At 43.4% G+C, this 15,092-nt stretch overlaps 1 protein-coding gene across 2 annotated transcripts in view; it reads right to left on the bottom strand.

The window, feature by feature from the left end:
- Positions 1 to 210: 210 nt before the first annotated feature.
- Positions 211 to 15,092, bottom strand: part of VGLL3 (vestigial like family member 3) — a 266,967-nt gene continuing 252,085 nt past the window's right edge. Inside the window, exon 5 of one of the 2 annotated variants that reach the window (XM_090059622.1) lies at positions 211 to 253. The gene's annotated coding sequence lies outside the window, so the exon portion shown is untranslated. The remainder of the gene's footprint in view (positions 254 to 15,092) is intronic. The other variant, XM_090059632.1, reaches the window with a different exon arrangement.

Genomic DNA, 15,092 nt, shown 5'->3' with positions numbered 1-15,092 from the left:
GCAAAGAGCAGTCAGCCACATGTTCTCTGCCTCTTCAAAAGTGGATGGTTTCTATGACCCCAATTCAGTCTGAACATCCCAGAGAACACTGAAAGATACTCAGCTGTTCACTTCCAGTTCCCCAAAGCTTCTCCCCTTCTCTCAGTCCAGCAGAATCCTCTGGCTCCCAACTTGCAACACTGCTTTTTCCAGCCTGTTTTCCCTTTTGTGTTTATCTCCCCTTGATACTTCCTGGGTGCTGGCCATCTTCCTTCTGTTGATAAACCAACAAAGTCATTCAGGACTGTGGATGCTAAAGCTCCATCTCCTCTCTCCTGTATCCAGCTTTGGCTTAACCCTTCATTCTCTATGCATAGGCTAAAGAAGTAACCTGAGGGCACTGACAGATATTCAGCTCCCCGCTATAACTCATGGCACTTCATAAAAAGCACCATGAATTACAGCATTTCCCTCTCCCTTCCCACCCCCAACACACCCTAGATCCAACAGACATTCACTGTTTGGTCAGAAGCGGGGTGGGCGATTGAGCAGAGAGAGGCTGCCTGTCTCTCCCCTAGCCCCTCTTCCCCACTTCCAGCTCTGGTGCTGTCTTCAGGATTGGAGAGGGAGAAGGGATGGGAGGGAGATCCACTTGGGGTTTGCCTTGCCTGCTTTGGCAAGTGGGGCGGGTGGATTGGAGCCCCCTCCCTTTTCCCCCTCCCATCCTAAAGATAGCACCAGGAGCAGGGGGGGAAGGAGGCAGAGAGGGAGGGGCAAGGCTAAACAGAAGTTAATGAATGTGGTACTCTTTGAGGCACCTTCATGTGAACCCTCATTAAATGAGGGTTAATTTGTCCTGTGAACAGACACTTTTAAAGCACTTCTGTCAGGGAACAGCTGTAGAGTGCTTTCAAGGGACTGAATGCATCACAAGTCTAACTTCTGTCTGCACCCTGAGTCACACAATATTCTACAATGTGAGTACAGTTAACACAGAAATATCACAATAAAACCTGTACTCCATCAAAGCCTCCCACTTGCAAAGCCAGACTGTGAATAAAAGGAGGATGGGAGCATTTGAAGTATGTGGCTTGGTTTCTTGGACATTTTCACTTGCACTGGTTGATTATCAAGACTAATTCTTTTTGTAGAAAAAAATGCAGATGATTAAGAAAAAACATCATTGAAACTATTTGTTATTGAAAATAATTTTGATGGAACTTGTAACTAAGCCCCAAGGTGACTTTGGAGAATAACAATCTGGCCTAGTGCCTGAACAGAGACTGGAAAAAAGGCATCTAGTGCCCCCTTTGGATAAAAACTGTGATGTCCTCTTGCTCCCTACAGATACTGAAAATCATAGGTTTCTTTTTCTGACAGCTAAGGCTTACCCAAGTGTCATTGGTTAAAAATCCTTGCTGTCACAAATGAGCATTGTATGCAACCTCTCACTTGCTTTCCAGAGGTAGAATATTGTGTATGTGCAGCAATAAAGCACACTGGGGGTGAAAGAAAAGGTACTTTTAAGTCAAAATAATGAATAAAAATGAAACTGATGATAGCATTGAAATGCTGATGCGTGTGTATGCACATGCATATGTGTGCACAAATGGCATATAGATACATATATTCTACTGCATAAAACATTGAGAAATGTTTTTCATCTGTTTCAGGGCTAGTATTAATGGTCATTAAATTGGAACAAAGAAGGTTTAGGGCAGTTATTAGAAAATAATAATAAAAATCTTTTTAACAAGGGCGGAAGGGAGGTTATAGTTTAAATCATCATTTAAAACAAGGCTGGACAAGCATCTGTCAGGAATGGCTTAAGTATGGTTGATCCTGCCTTGAGACAGGGGGTGGACAAGATGGTCCTGGAAGTCCCTTTGAAACTCATGTTCTGCTTTTGAGAGGGGTTCTGCTGCCAGCAGAGATGGTTAGAAAAAAAGAAATAACAGTGTCAGACTCAAAATGCTGAAATGGTTTAGACAATTTTGAAATGTGGAATAAAGTGGTTTGCTTTTTTCTTTCAAAGGCATCTCTCATTTTGATTGTTTTATTTTAGTAACAAAACCGAAAGGCATCAAAACTTATATTTTAAACCAACTGCAAATGATAAATTTTTCTTCCCCTCCATGCTGCAATTCAGTCTCAGACTTGAAACAGGGAAGTGGGCACTTTCAGTTCCAAACAATACTGGTTCGAGCTGAACAGAAAGGGTTTATTTTCTTTGAAGACTGTTTTGAAACAAACAAAATGTTTAAAAATATTGAAATCCTCTCTTAGGTAGAATGTTGTTGTCCACAAAGAAATTACTGGAAACAGAAGCAAAACTGTCAACTTCACTCTTCTACAGCAGAATTACATCCCTGAGCAAAACTATGAGTGTATAAGTTTCACTGGAGCACCCTTCAGAGTAAGTCTATGTATATATGATATCTGCCTCTTTATGACAGCCTTAATTTGGTAGAGAAAACATTCTACAATATTTACTCAAATATAAGATGACACCCAATAATTAGATTCTATATATGGAAAATGTCTAAATGTGTTTTGCTACAAGTTTTAGCACAGATACTCCATAAACACACTTTTACGCCCCACTTGTGCCTACTTAATAAAGTACAATCCATCCATCCATCTTTACAAAAATATCCAGATTCCATGTAGCTCTTTCTTCCTTTTCCCTCCCCTTCCCCTTTAAAAAACATACTTAAGTTTGAAAACATAGTTTACATAGGAACATCTTGTTCCTGGAAACACAGTCTTCTCTGATTTACTCTTACTTCTTTTAGGTAGTCTACATTTAACATGTTCTCTTTACATGAAGCCTTTCCCCATTCCCTTTATTAATATAATGCAGTTTCCCCTGCATCTGTTTTTTTCCCTGCATCTTTCTTTCCTTAGGTTCTATCTACAAACATCAGGACCCATTCCTCTTTTTCTCAGATGTTGTGAAAAGGAAGTAAAAGAAGTATGTAATGTACTGGCACACCATGACTTGAAAAAGAACTGGCACTGAGGGTGACTGTGTACAATAGGCATTACTGTATACAGTAAAATCCCTGTTATCCAGCAGGAATGTGGAGTGGGGGGTGCCAGTAAGCTAAAAGTGCTGGTTACCTGAGGCACAGGGTTTCTGACTAGCCACGGAGCAGGAGAGGGTGGTGGCAGGTGCACACGGAGCAGGGAGTGGGGGACAGGGGCAAGGGTGGCGTTGGCTGCACGCAGAGCGGTGACAGCACAGGGTGGTGGCTGGCAGTGGCGGCTGCGACATGCAAGCTTACCCCCCACCCCTCCCCCACAGCAGGTGGCAAAGCGCTGTGGCATGGCGCTGTCTGCACCCTGCCGCTTTCCGTGGCACAGCAGGAGGCAAAGTGGTGCGGTGGGGCATGGCACCAAAATTCCAGTTGATAAAGTATTCTGGCTGGTAAAGTACTGGATGACAGACATTGTACTGTATCTTTTTCAGATGGGATGCACTAACCTATACTTATGGTAGGTTCCCATCAGCATGTTTGTCCCATATGGGCCATGTGTTTTATTGTTACTACATCTTTTTTTCTCATGAACTATTCAGTCCCTTCAGGATTCTTATTTCCATCCCCATTCCTTTAAGTCACATTGTTTCCTGAATTTATAAGACTTGCCCTTCAGAATTCATTTTAACCGTTCATCTTAACCATTCTACAGCTAGTCACTTAAAAATTACCCACACTCCAGTGGGTGGCTAGGTGTAGAATGGTTGCACCACACATTCCCTATTTATCCCTTGCAATTTGTTGGAGTCTTGAGAAACATTCTTTAGTCAGCCCTGCCTGTCAAATTTCAGAAAAGGCACTGATGCAGTATTTTCAGTAAATCTGCCAGTGTCTCCAGGGAATGTGTACATATATCCTGAAATTTTAGTGCCCGAAGGGAACATTATGATCATCTGGTCTGATCTCCTGGTGAAGACAGTCCAGATAATTTCACCTCCTAATAATCCTGTAGTAAGCCCATAACTTCTGTTTGCACTCTGCCATATATAGTTTAGAAAGATAACTAGTCTAGACTGAAGTCACTTAGCTTCAAGTGATGAAGAATTCACCACATATCTATATAAACTGTAGTGATGTGCTACCCTATCAAAAGTGTGCCTCATTAATCTCAATTTATCTAGATTCATATTATGCCCATTGCATCTTACTGGATGCATCTACATGAGGTGCTACATCACTGTAGTGACAAGCTATGGTGACAAAGCTCATCACTATGGCAATGTAGTGTTGGCAGATACTAATCATGATGCTGCTGCTAATATGCAGTAGCAATGAGCTAATGCACAGTAAATCATTGCTACAGTGCAGTAGGATTGTAAATACCCATGTGCCGGCGGGACTGCACAGGTACTACACAGTCATTTAGTACTTGCTAAAACAAGTACTAAATGACTGCACAGTAACAACATCACAGTACCACCTGTGCAGTGAGGTGCATGTGTAGACACACTCATTATGCCTTTTTCTGTTGAATTAAAAAACAAAAGTTCTTTAGCTGTCAGATGTCTTCAGAGGTAGATGTTTAAACTGTGATCAAATCACTTTTCACCTTTTTTCAATAAATGAAATAAATTAAGCTCTTTTTAGAGTTTGGCTATAGGGCATGGTCCCCACACCTCAAATCATCAGTGCAATTCTTACTTTATTCTCCTTTATTACTTTACAAGCCCTCAAAAGTTACAACCTTAATCCTGCAAGACTGTAAGGGCCAGCAAAGTTAGTGATACAGGGATGCATGTGGCAGTTGCACATGACCTTCTTATGAACAAAATAGAGAAATCTGTGCTAGATAAAACTACTACAAGATGGATAGACAACTGGCAAAGGGTAATTATAAATGAATCCATGTCAGAATGGAAGGTTTTAAGTGTAGTCTCACAGGGCCCAGTGCTTTTCAAATTGTTTACTGATGGGATGCTGGCATAGAAAGCTTCTCGAACAGGTTTATAGATGATATTAACCTGGGAAGTACTGAGACATGCTGGAGAACAGAAGCATAAGAGGGATCTTGATGGATTGGAAGGCTGGGATGAAACTAACAGGATGAAATTCAATGCAGATAAATGCAAGGCGCTGCACCTCAAAAATTTAAATACAAAATGGGTGACAGCTAGCTGGATGGCAGCACTATGGAGAAGGATCTGGGAATTCTGATAGATCACAGACTTAATATGAGACTGCAGTGTGATGTACCTGCACAAAAGGTGAATGTGGTTTTGGGATGTGCCAATAGAAGCACTGGCTGCAAGATATGAGAGGTGATAGCGCCTCTTTACTTGGCACTCATCAGATCTCATCTAGAGTATTGTGTGCAGTTTTGGGTTCCATATTTTAAGAAGCACATGGATAAGCTAGAAAGACTCCAGAAGTGGGCAAGAAAATGATAAAGGGCTTGGAAGGCAAGTCATTAAGTCATACAAGGAGATGTTGAAGGAACTGGGAATATTCATCTTGCAGAAAAGCCAATTAAGAGGGGACATGATAGTAATCTTCAAATATTTGAAGGGCTGCCATAACAAAGAGATAAAACACCTTTTCTTTCTAGCTACAGAGGGTAAAATGTGAACCAGTGGACTGAAGTTGCAGCTGCATACATTTCTTATTAGATATCAGGAAGAACTTCTTCGCTGTTAGAATACCTAGGGAAGCAGAATCTCCAGAAGCATGCCGCTTCTGCTGCTAGTGGCACCAAGGAGATGGGAGCAGTGTTTATATCTTCTCCAATAACACCTGCCATAATAACACCAACCCCAAGCACCATCACCATGACAACAACAAGTAGTACCAGCATTACAGTCTCCTCCACCCCAATTTCAATTGCCAGCCTGAGCCTTCCAGTGCCAGAGGAAGAGCTGGATATGGATCTGAGTGCCATAGCAAGGGAAATTCTGGGGAAGGAGGGGGAATCATCTGAGTTTCTGCTCCACACCATTCAATTTTCCCCTAGAACCAGGTCTCCTTCCCCAGAAGGCATTTCAGAAAAGGTTGAGGTAGAGGTTGTGGAGGCAAGTGGCTCATCTGAGTCCACTCCTCCTATTCCTGGGCCTCAGCCTACTGAGGAAGTAGAAAAGGCAGCATCTGCTCATGCACCCACCCCCCCAGAAGTGAGGGGGTAGTGTGGCCTGGGATCATTTTGAGCTGGCAGATGATCTCACATGTGCTACCTGCCTCCACTGCTGAGCCAAAACCAGCCAGGACAAGGGAGTGAAATGCGTGAGCACCATGGGGATGCTGATGCATCTCTGTAGGCACCCCTCCCCCTCGCCCTTGCTCTTTCTCAGCCTGGCACCAGTGGAAGCATGCCCTCACTCAAAATCTCTTGCTGAAAAGCTCCCATCCCCCCAAAGCAGAAGCAGGCCACCCTGGAACAGTGGGGGAAAGGCAGAAACCCAGGGGGGCACATTCCCAAGGTGAGCGAGGTCACACAGAGCATTAGGGAGATGCTTGCTGTGGATGGTCAGCCCTTCTCCTTTGAGCACCCAGGGTTCAGGCGGCTCATAGTACTCATGTTCCCATCATACCAAGTGCCAGCACACACCAGCTTTAGAAGGACGATGGTGCCCTCCTTGTATGAGGCATGCAGAGAGTTCTTGAGGGAGAAGCTGTGCAAGGCAGGGCCACAGGTAGCCTTGAGTTTCGCCTCAGACATCTGGAGCAGCCGGGGTGGAGATCACGCCTACCACTCCATCGCAGGGCACTGGTGCAACCAGTCAGGGCATTGATGAGCTCTCCTTCAAGCTGCAGTGATAGATGAGTCCCACACAGCAACTGAGGTCATGGGAGCCATAAACCACATAGTGCAGGGGTGACTCACTGGCCAGGGCAAGCTTGCTTGCGGTTCATGGTCACCAACAATGGGGCCAATATGATCAAGGCCACCCGTGTTGCCGACTTTGTTGGCATCTGCTGTGTTGTGTGACACACAGGTTCCACCTCCTAGTGAGAGATGCCTTGGAGGGGGACAGGGCTGCCTGTGAGGGTGCCGTCACAACCAGCCACCTGATTTTGAAATGCAGGAAGGTGGCAGGCTACTTCCACCACAGCATTAATGGGGGCAAAATGCTGTGGGACAAACAGACAGAGCTGGCAGGCTTTATGGCCTTCAGCAGCCTGCTGTTTTCATCGCCCTGCCTTCACACACACACGTCACATGTTTTCCTCTGAACAGTTTGAGGAGGAGTTTCCAGAAACCCCTGAATATATCTGCTTGAAACTTTACAGGCTTCATGGCCTCAGAAGAAGCTACCACCCATGCTGTTTTCATCCAAATCAGGCAAAAAATGACAAAGTTATAGGCATTTTTGTGTTTCCTCATTATAACCTATGGGCAAAATGCCAAAACACGTGGAAACAGCGTCAAAACAGCCAAATACTTTTGGCGAAATGAAACGGAACAGTGCTTCAAAACAGCAAAGCGAAACACTGTCCCTTTGAAATGGTGAATCTGAAATTGAAACAAAATGTTGCTGTTTTGCACAGCCCTAGTTGTTATTGGCAGTGTAGAGTTGCTGGTAATAGCAACTGTAAGTAACATTAATGGAGAGGTCCATTCACCCTTCCCATAAACCCCCTCTACCAGCATTTTTAGACTTCTGTCATTTCATCATTCCCTGATCAGTTCTAAAGGTGTGATGTCAAAAATACCACTGACTACTCTAACATTACCCCAGCTGTGGTAGCCCTTATAGTGAAAATAAAACAAGTCTTAAGAGAGTTTTTTTTTTTTACTGAAATCTAAAAAATTGCCTAGAAAGAAAAACTGACATTATATTAAGAAGGGGAAAAAAAGGCATAGACTAGAGCAGTTGGGGATTACTTCATTTTATCTAATCTATTTTTGTTGCATCTTTCCAGCATCTGCCAGTTTTGTAAATGTTAGGCTTTCATGTAAAAATATTCATTATTTCCACTGCACAGATACACTCATCAAATTGTAAATCATTCTGCCACTAAATTATTTCTATTTTCTGCTGCCAATTTCTATTTTATTATTTTATTTAGTGGCATCTAGATTTCTCAAAACTGAGGACTGAAAACTAGGTGTTGCTTTTTTATACAGTGGAGAACTCTGTCCCATCCTGAAATATAGTCATGCACTCCTTTTTTTCTCAATGAGCTGTGAACATTTAAGTCTATATAGTCTATTAAGATGCCATGTGAACAAGACATTTAATACACATGCATAAATCCATCCTGAATCAGAAAGTCTATTAAGCATGTGCTTAATTTTAATGATGGACCTCTGAATTAAGATCTATAGAGCTAGCCTGTCAATAAATCCAAAGAATACACCCTTATTTCCTTTTGGTTAAAAGGAGAGGGGAAAGACTTGTACACGCACGCATGCTTGCACACACACACACACAAATTATGTGCAAACCTCCATGGTATCAAAAAAAATATTTTTATATGTTTGGTTACACAAATGTCAGAAGACTAAAAGGTTAACAACAACAGACTAACAATAAGTATAATGTATGTTTAGGCTTAAATTTAGTAACGTAGTATACAAATTAGCTAATACTACTACATAAACCTCCTTATTCCAGGTTCACTACAGGCACATTTGTATCTTAGAAGCTTCATTCATAGATTCATAGATTGTTAGAGGCAGGAAGGGACCTTGCAGATCTTTGGGTCCAGCCCCTCTCCCCCCACTCCCACTCTAGGCAAGAAGGCACCTGGGTTTAGGTGACCCCAGCAAGGTGACTGTCTAGTCTCCTCTTGAAAACCTCCGGGGTAAGTGAATGCACCACCTTTAGAGGAAGTTTATTCCACAGTCTGGGCATCCTGACTGGGAAGGAGTTATTCCTGGTGTTAAGCCTGAAGCAGTCTTCCAGGAGTTTGTACCCATAGGTCCTGGTTTTCCCTGGGGGTGCCCTAGTGAATAGTTGTTGCTTGGAGCTTCCTGCTGCTGGGGCAGGGAGACATAGTCCCCACCTGGGCTTGGGTGACGGAGCCTGCCCTAGCAGCAGGCAGCTCCCAGGGGCAGGGAACAATTTCCCGCCCCCTTGTGGACAACTGGGAGCAGATTTGCTCCTGGTCAGACATCTACATGAGCACTACTGTGCCATTACTAGTCAAAAGTAAATTTGCTATTTCAAATTTGCAGGTAGCAAATTTACTTGTGATTAGCAAGGTTTACTGCATAGTAAACGTGCAGAAGGAGACTTACATGTTTACTGCACAATAAACTACACTGTTGTGCAGTTAAGTGTCTCCTGTAGATGCACCCACCAAGTAATTGAATAAGCAATAACATACTGGAAAGTGATGTAATCACGCACTATTAAGAATGATTTTGTTAGATGAATAAAAGTCAATGGCATAGGACTATTGTGAAAAATCAAGAGAGAGGTCAGTAATGTATTTGCATATACACTACAATTATATGTAAAAGGATTTTTTTTATCCTTCAGGAATACAAAGGTTTGCTTTAACTTATGATTTTAAAAAGTATAGCAGGAAGTCAAATGTTATGACCAAGTAATTGAATATTTGGGGATTCATAGATTGTAATTCCGGAAGGGATCTCAGAAGATCGTTGGGTCTAGCCCACTGCACCAAGCAGGAAAGATAACTGGGGGTCAAGTGTCTAGTCTCCTCTTGAAGATTTCCAGGGTAGGTGACTGCACCACCTCTGAAGGGAGCTTATTCTACAGTCTGGACACCCTGGCTGTGAAGAAGTTTTTCCTAATGTTGAGCCTGAATTGATTTACCAAGCGTCTGTGGCCATTACTCCTGATTTTCCCCTTGGGTGTCCTGGTGAACAGTTGCTCTCTGAGCCCTTGATGTACTCCCCTAATGTAGTGGTAAGCTGCTATGAGTTCCCCTCTCAGCCTTCTTTTCCTTAGGCTGAAGAGTCCCAGATCCCTCAGCCTTTCCTTGTATGACTTTTAAGACTCTAATCATATGGGTGGCTCTTCTGTGGATTCTCTCAAGCTTGTCCATGTCCTTGTTAAAGTGTGGTGCCCAGAACCAAACACAGTACTCCAGTTGCAGTCTCACCAGTGCTGAGTAGAGTGGAAGAATCACCTCCTTGATTTGGCTGGAGATGTATCAATTGATGCATGCCAGAGTATTAATTGCCCTACTGGCTACAGCATTGCACTGCCAGCTCATACTCATATTGTGGTCTGTTATTTCTCCTAGGTCCCTTTCATTTGTGGTGCTAGTCAGTTTGGTGCTAACAAGCCTGTAGGTGTGTTGGGGTGGAGCACTTTACATTTCTTGATGTTGAATTTCATCAGGTACCAATCTGCCCAACTTGCTAGCCTGTCTAGACCTGCCTGTATCTGTAGCCTGTCTTCAAGCGTAACCATGATCCCACATAACTTGGTGTCATCCGTCAACTTGGCCAGTGAGCTCTTCACCCCCACATCCAAATTGTTAATAAAGATGTTGAAAAGTACTGGACTGAGCACTGACCCCTGCAGGACACTGCTGCCCACTTCTCACCATGATGACACAGATCTGTTCACTACAACTCTCTGGGTTCTATCCTGCAGCCAGTTTCTCACCCACCTGACTGTATCAGATTTAAACCTACAATCCTCCAATTTTTTCATGAGGACATTGTGGAATACTAGATGAAAGGCCTTTTCAAAGTCAAGATATACGATGTCAACCTGCTCTCTTGTGTCCAGGTGGTGAACTACCAGGTCATAGAAGATGAGGTTGGTAAAGCAAGACCTGCCCACGAGATAACCATGCTGGCTGCCATTCAGAATCTTACCTTCTGCAAGCTTATTGCAGATAGAGTCCTCAATGAACTTTTCTAGGATTTTCCCTAGGATGGAAGTTAGGATGATTGGCTTATAGTTACCTGGGTCCTCCTTCCTGCCGTTTTTGTGATTGGGCACAACATTGGCCCTGTTCCAGCCCTCAGGGACTGCTTCAGAGCACCATGAGTTGTGGCAGAGTTTTGCCAGGGGTTCCACAAGGACTTTGGCCAGCTCCTTCAGCACTCTCAGATGAAGATCATCTGGTCCTGCTGACTTGTATATGTCTATTTTTCTAATTGGTCTACAGTGATTCTATGGCAATAGTAGGCAGGTGATTATTCCTACCGTGCTCATCCTCTACTCTACCTGGAGTGGTTTTCCCCTTGGTCCAGTGAAAGACCAAGATGAAGCAGCCATTCAGGAGTTCAGCTTTCTCCTGGGTACTGATAACCAGCTCTCCTGAGTTGTTGAGCAATGGCCCCACACTCCCATTTGTTTTCCTCTTGTTCCCTATGTACCTAGAGAAGGACGTCTTGTTGTCCTTGATTCCTGTTGCTAATCTAAGTTCAGTCACCACTTTAGCCTTTCTTATCTGTTCCCTGCAAATGTGGGCCATCATGGAATAGTCCTCCTTGGGACCAACCCCATTTCCATTGTTTAGAAGCTTCTTTCTTCTTTCTTAAGAGGACTGTGATTTCCCTGCTTAGTCAAGAGGGTTTCCCAGCTTTCTGGTACCTTTACTGTGCATGGGAATGGACTTCTTTTGTGCTTCAAGGATTGTGTCCTTAAGGAACAACCACTCTTTGTGCACTACTTTCACATTCAGTCCCTGGTCCCACAGCACTTGCCCTACTAAGCTTGTTGAAATTTGCATTTTTGAAGTCCAAGACTCCAGTCCTCCTATCCGATTTGTCTGCCTTATGTTGGACAGTAAACACGATGGTTTCATGGTTGCCATTGCCCAGACTTCCCTCTATATTTAAGTCAGTCACAAAATCATCTCCTTTGGACAGAACCAAGCCTAGCAGAGCATCACCTCTGGTTGTCCCATGCATCTCTTGAGTCAGGAATAGCTTCTTGACGTGGTCAGGAAGGATCATGACCAATCCAACTTGGCAGAGTGTTCCTCCCAGGAGATGTCTGGATAATTAATACCACCCATGATGACCATGTCACATGCACGTGCAGCCTCAGCCAGTTCTTGGGTGAACTCCAGATCAAGTTCCTCCTCCTGGTTTGGTGGTCTGTAGTACATACCTACAGTTAGGTTTCTTTTGCTGCCCCCCTTCTTCGCCACCCCTTTCCCCACCCCCTCCCCCCAACTTGACCCAGAGGGTTTCGGGCTGAGGCTCTCATCTTCCTATCCCAATGATGCAGAACTATTCCCTCAGCTCTCACAAAAGTGGCTCACCCAGTGTCCCTATTTACAGTGCTTACTTGTAGGTTGCTCCCTGGACATGTTTGAATTTGTGTATCCCTGTCCCCCAGCAGTCTTAGTTTAAAGATTGAGGGCTTGATTTTCAGCCTCAGAAGTTTTACTGGTTGTATTTGTGCTTGCATACAACTGCTGACACTACAATTGGCTAGAGTTCAACAGTTTTGACTACTTTGTCAGTGTTATATAGCTTTTCAGAAAGAGGCTGGATCAGTAAGTGCCATACATGGTTACAACTCCTGGTCCCCCCCAGTCACTATTTACTGTGCTGCCTTGTGGACTATTTTATAATGTTTGTGATGACCAGAACTAAATAAATTAATAAACAATAAATATGTGCTTCTTAGAGGCATTTGGAATTTTTGTCTAATATAAAGCTTGTATTTTTGTAACCCACAAATGTAACTTGTAACTGTTTGTGGAACTGACTAGGTCTCAAAGATAAAGCTATAGCTGTGAAATTAGCTAACCTAATGTTTTTTTCTTGATCAGAATTTAGCCTTGATGATGATAAAAACTAGATTCAACTGCCTGGCCTACCCAGCACATTCCAAGAAAGCTCATCTAAAAAAATCATAGTCAGAGAGTTCTGAAGGGGTTGGATTTAGGAGGAGTAATGTTAATTTCAAACCTGAAGATGCTGCATCATAATTTGCTTATTGGATAAACCCAAGTCTGGGTAGTAACCTTTTATAATAATTTTTAACACCTTTTAATTCCATAGGGTAATAGCTATAGAACAACATTGTAAGCAGCTCTAAAACAACAGATTAACATAAGACTAGGAATAAAAAGCGCGTGCATCAGGTGACCAGTAGGAAGGAGGGAGCAGGATGGTAATTGCTGTTCCAAGCCTGGAATCCAGACTTCCAGTGTGAGTGAGGATCAGATCCTGATTAAGGGACCTTCCCTGGTAAGCCCTCGGACAGTGTCAATCAGGGACGCCAGACTTCATTGGAATCACCTGGCATGCACCTGGCAATAAGGGATTGTCGATAAGTTGCCAACCCATGTCTGTCTGTTTGTTGTTTTCAACAGCCAGTGGCTGATACCTCACAGTGCCCTGCTAGCCTGCGACAGTTTGATCTATTTATCTGTTGTTATTATCTGTTATTATTTACTATTAGCTCTTTAATACTGCATTATCTGCTTATCGCATTTATCTTTCTGTTAACTGATGTGTGTGTGTGTGTGTGTGCGTGTGTGTGTGTTATAATAAACTTGCCATTGCTTTACTCCCAACTCTGCCTCCTCGATCCCAAACCAAACAGCCTAGTAGCTAAATTGATATACTCACAGTGCCCAGCTGGCCTGTGACAAATGTTGTGGAATAACAGTACTTCCCCGAGTTGTGCATGTTCTCAGAAACCCATGTTGAAGCCTTTTTGCATGAACAGTTATTGAGCTACAAAGAAGATAAGAATGCCCCAGTTATTAGGTGAGAAAGTCAATCACCCGGGAAGTGGGAAACCTGAATTGCAGTGCCTGCTCCAAAGTGGGTGCACCTACATGTGCAATTAATAAACTCTGGAGCAGTTTGAGTTGGAGTAAACCATTCCTGGGCACAGTGTCTATACATTCCCCCAGGACAGTGGCACTTTGAGTCGGGACAGAACAGGCCTCCAGCTGGCTGGGTTGACTGGGCACAATTTAGCAGTGTCTATATGTGCATTTCAGCACAGTAATTTACTCCACCACCCTGACAGTACTATCTTATAGTGGAGTTAATTAGTTTACTGTGCCCTAATACTGGTGCACATGTATAGTAGCTAATCAGTCCACTCCACAGTAAAGTGCAGATGTACAAACCCAGTCTGTTTCTGGGTAAAGCTAAACAACAGAGAATATTAATGACTGAAGCATGTTGGAAATCTTATGTCTTGACAGTTTGGGGTTTAGACACTTCACTTAGAGCCTATCCAGAGACAGCTTTATCCAGTTGGAACTTTCTCTCTTAAATTTAAGTGCCTGCACTCTTTCAAAGGAGTAAGAAGGGCTATTATTTTAGAAATGGGTAGAAGAGGAGTCTGTGGTGCCTCAATATATAATAACCTTGAATCATCCTCATAGGACAGGGAGAACAGGTTCCACCCCTTCCTTGGTCAGAGGGGAGTCAAACACACATCTTCCACCTCCTTGGAAAGTCCCTTAGATTCCACGAGAGAGGCTGTTCTGGGTTTGTATTCTCTACTTATGCAAAAGGTCATTCAAGATTTGCTGGGCAAACTTACACAATAGGGAGCATGCCTGCTTTGTCTAATGATTAGGACGCTGTTGCAGATCATGAGGTGAACATTCTCCCTCTTCCTGACTCCCATCATCCATGTTCTCCAACACCTTCTGAACATTAACAGTTCCTTTTATATCCTAACTTTTATTCCATGGAGCCAAACTCACCACAACACCATCTTTAGCTCTACTTTGCCATCATCTCCAACCTACTGTCCTACAGGCTTTTCTGGCAACTGACTGTTGTCCATGACTCACTCATCAGAACTCTTACCTCTTTGCTAGCCTTGACTAATCATTTGCCTTTCCTGATTCATCTCATATCGTTCAGGGAAAGGGGAGTGGAGAAGGGAAGAGGGGATGGACAATCCAGAAGTAGACTGGTCTTAGTTCCTCAAAAGAACATTCTCTTCCAAGAACCCTTGTAACAGGATTCTCTGGTCCCATTTTAGGCACTCATATGGGCTCAAGTGTCCACTCCCAAGATTTTTTATGCATTTTACACTAGTCACTGAATGAAAGACAGAAACAGTCCTAGGAGTGAGCACCAGATCTTCCCCCTCACTCCTGAGTACCCTAACTAATAGCCTACAGATTTGTGCTGCTTCATGTTTTCTCTCTCTGGCCCAGTGAACTTTTTGACTGCAGAACTTTTGGATGGGAAGTAATGGAAGGATTTAATGC

This window comes from Crocodylus siamensis, chromosome 1 (assembly GCF_052110815.1).
Source record: "Crocodylus siamensis isolate JL-2025a chromosome 1, ASM5211081v1, whole genome shotgun sequence".
NCBI lineage: Eukaryota > Metazoa > Chordata > Crocodylia > Crocodylidae > Crocodylus > Crocodylus siamensis.
This window is presented reverse-complemented; position numbering and strand designations above follow the sequence as displayed.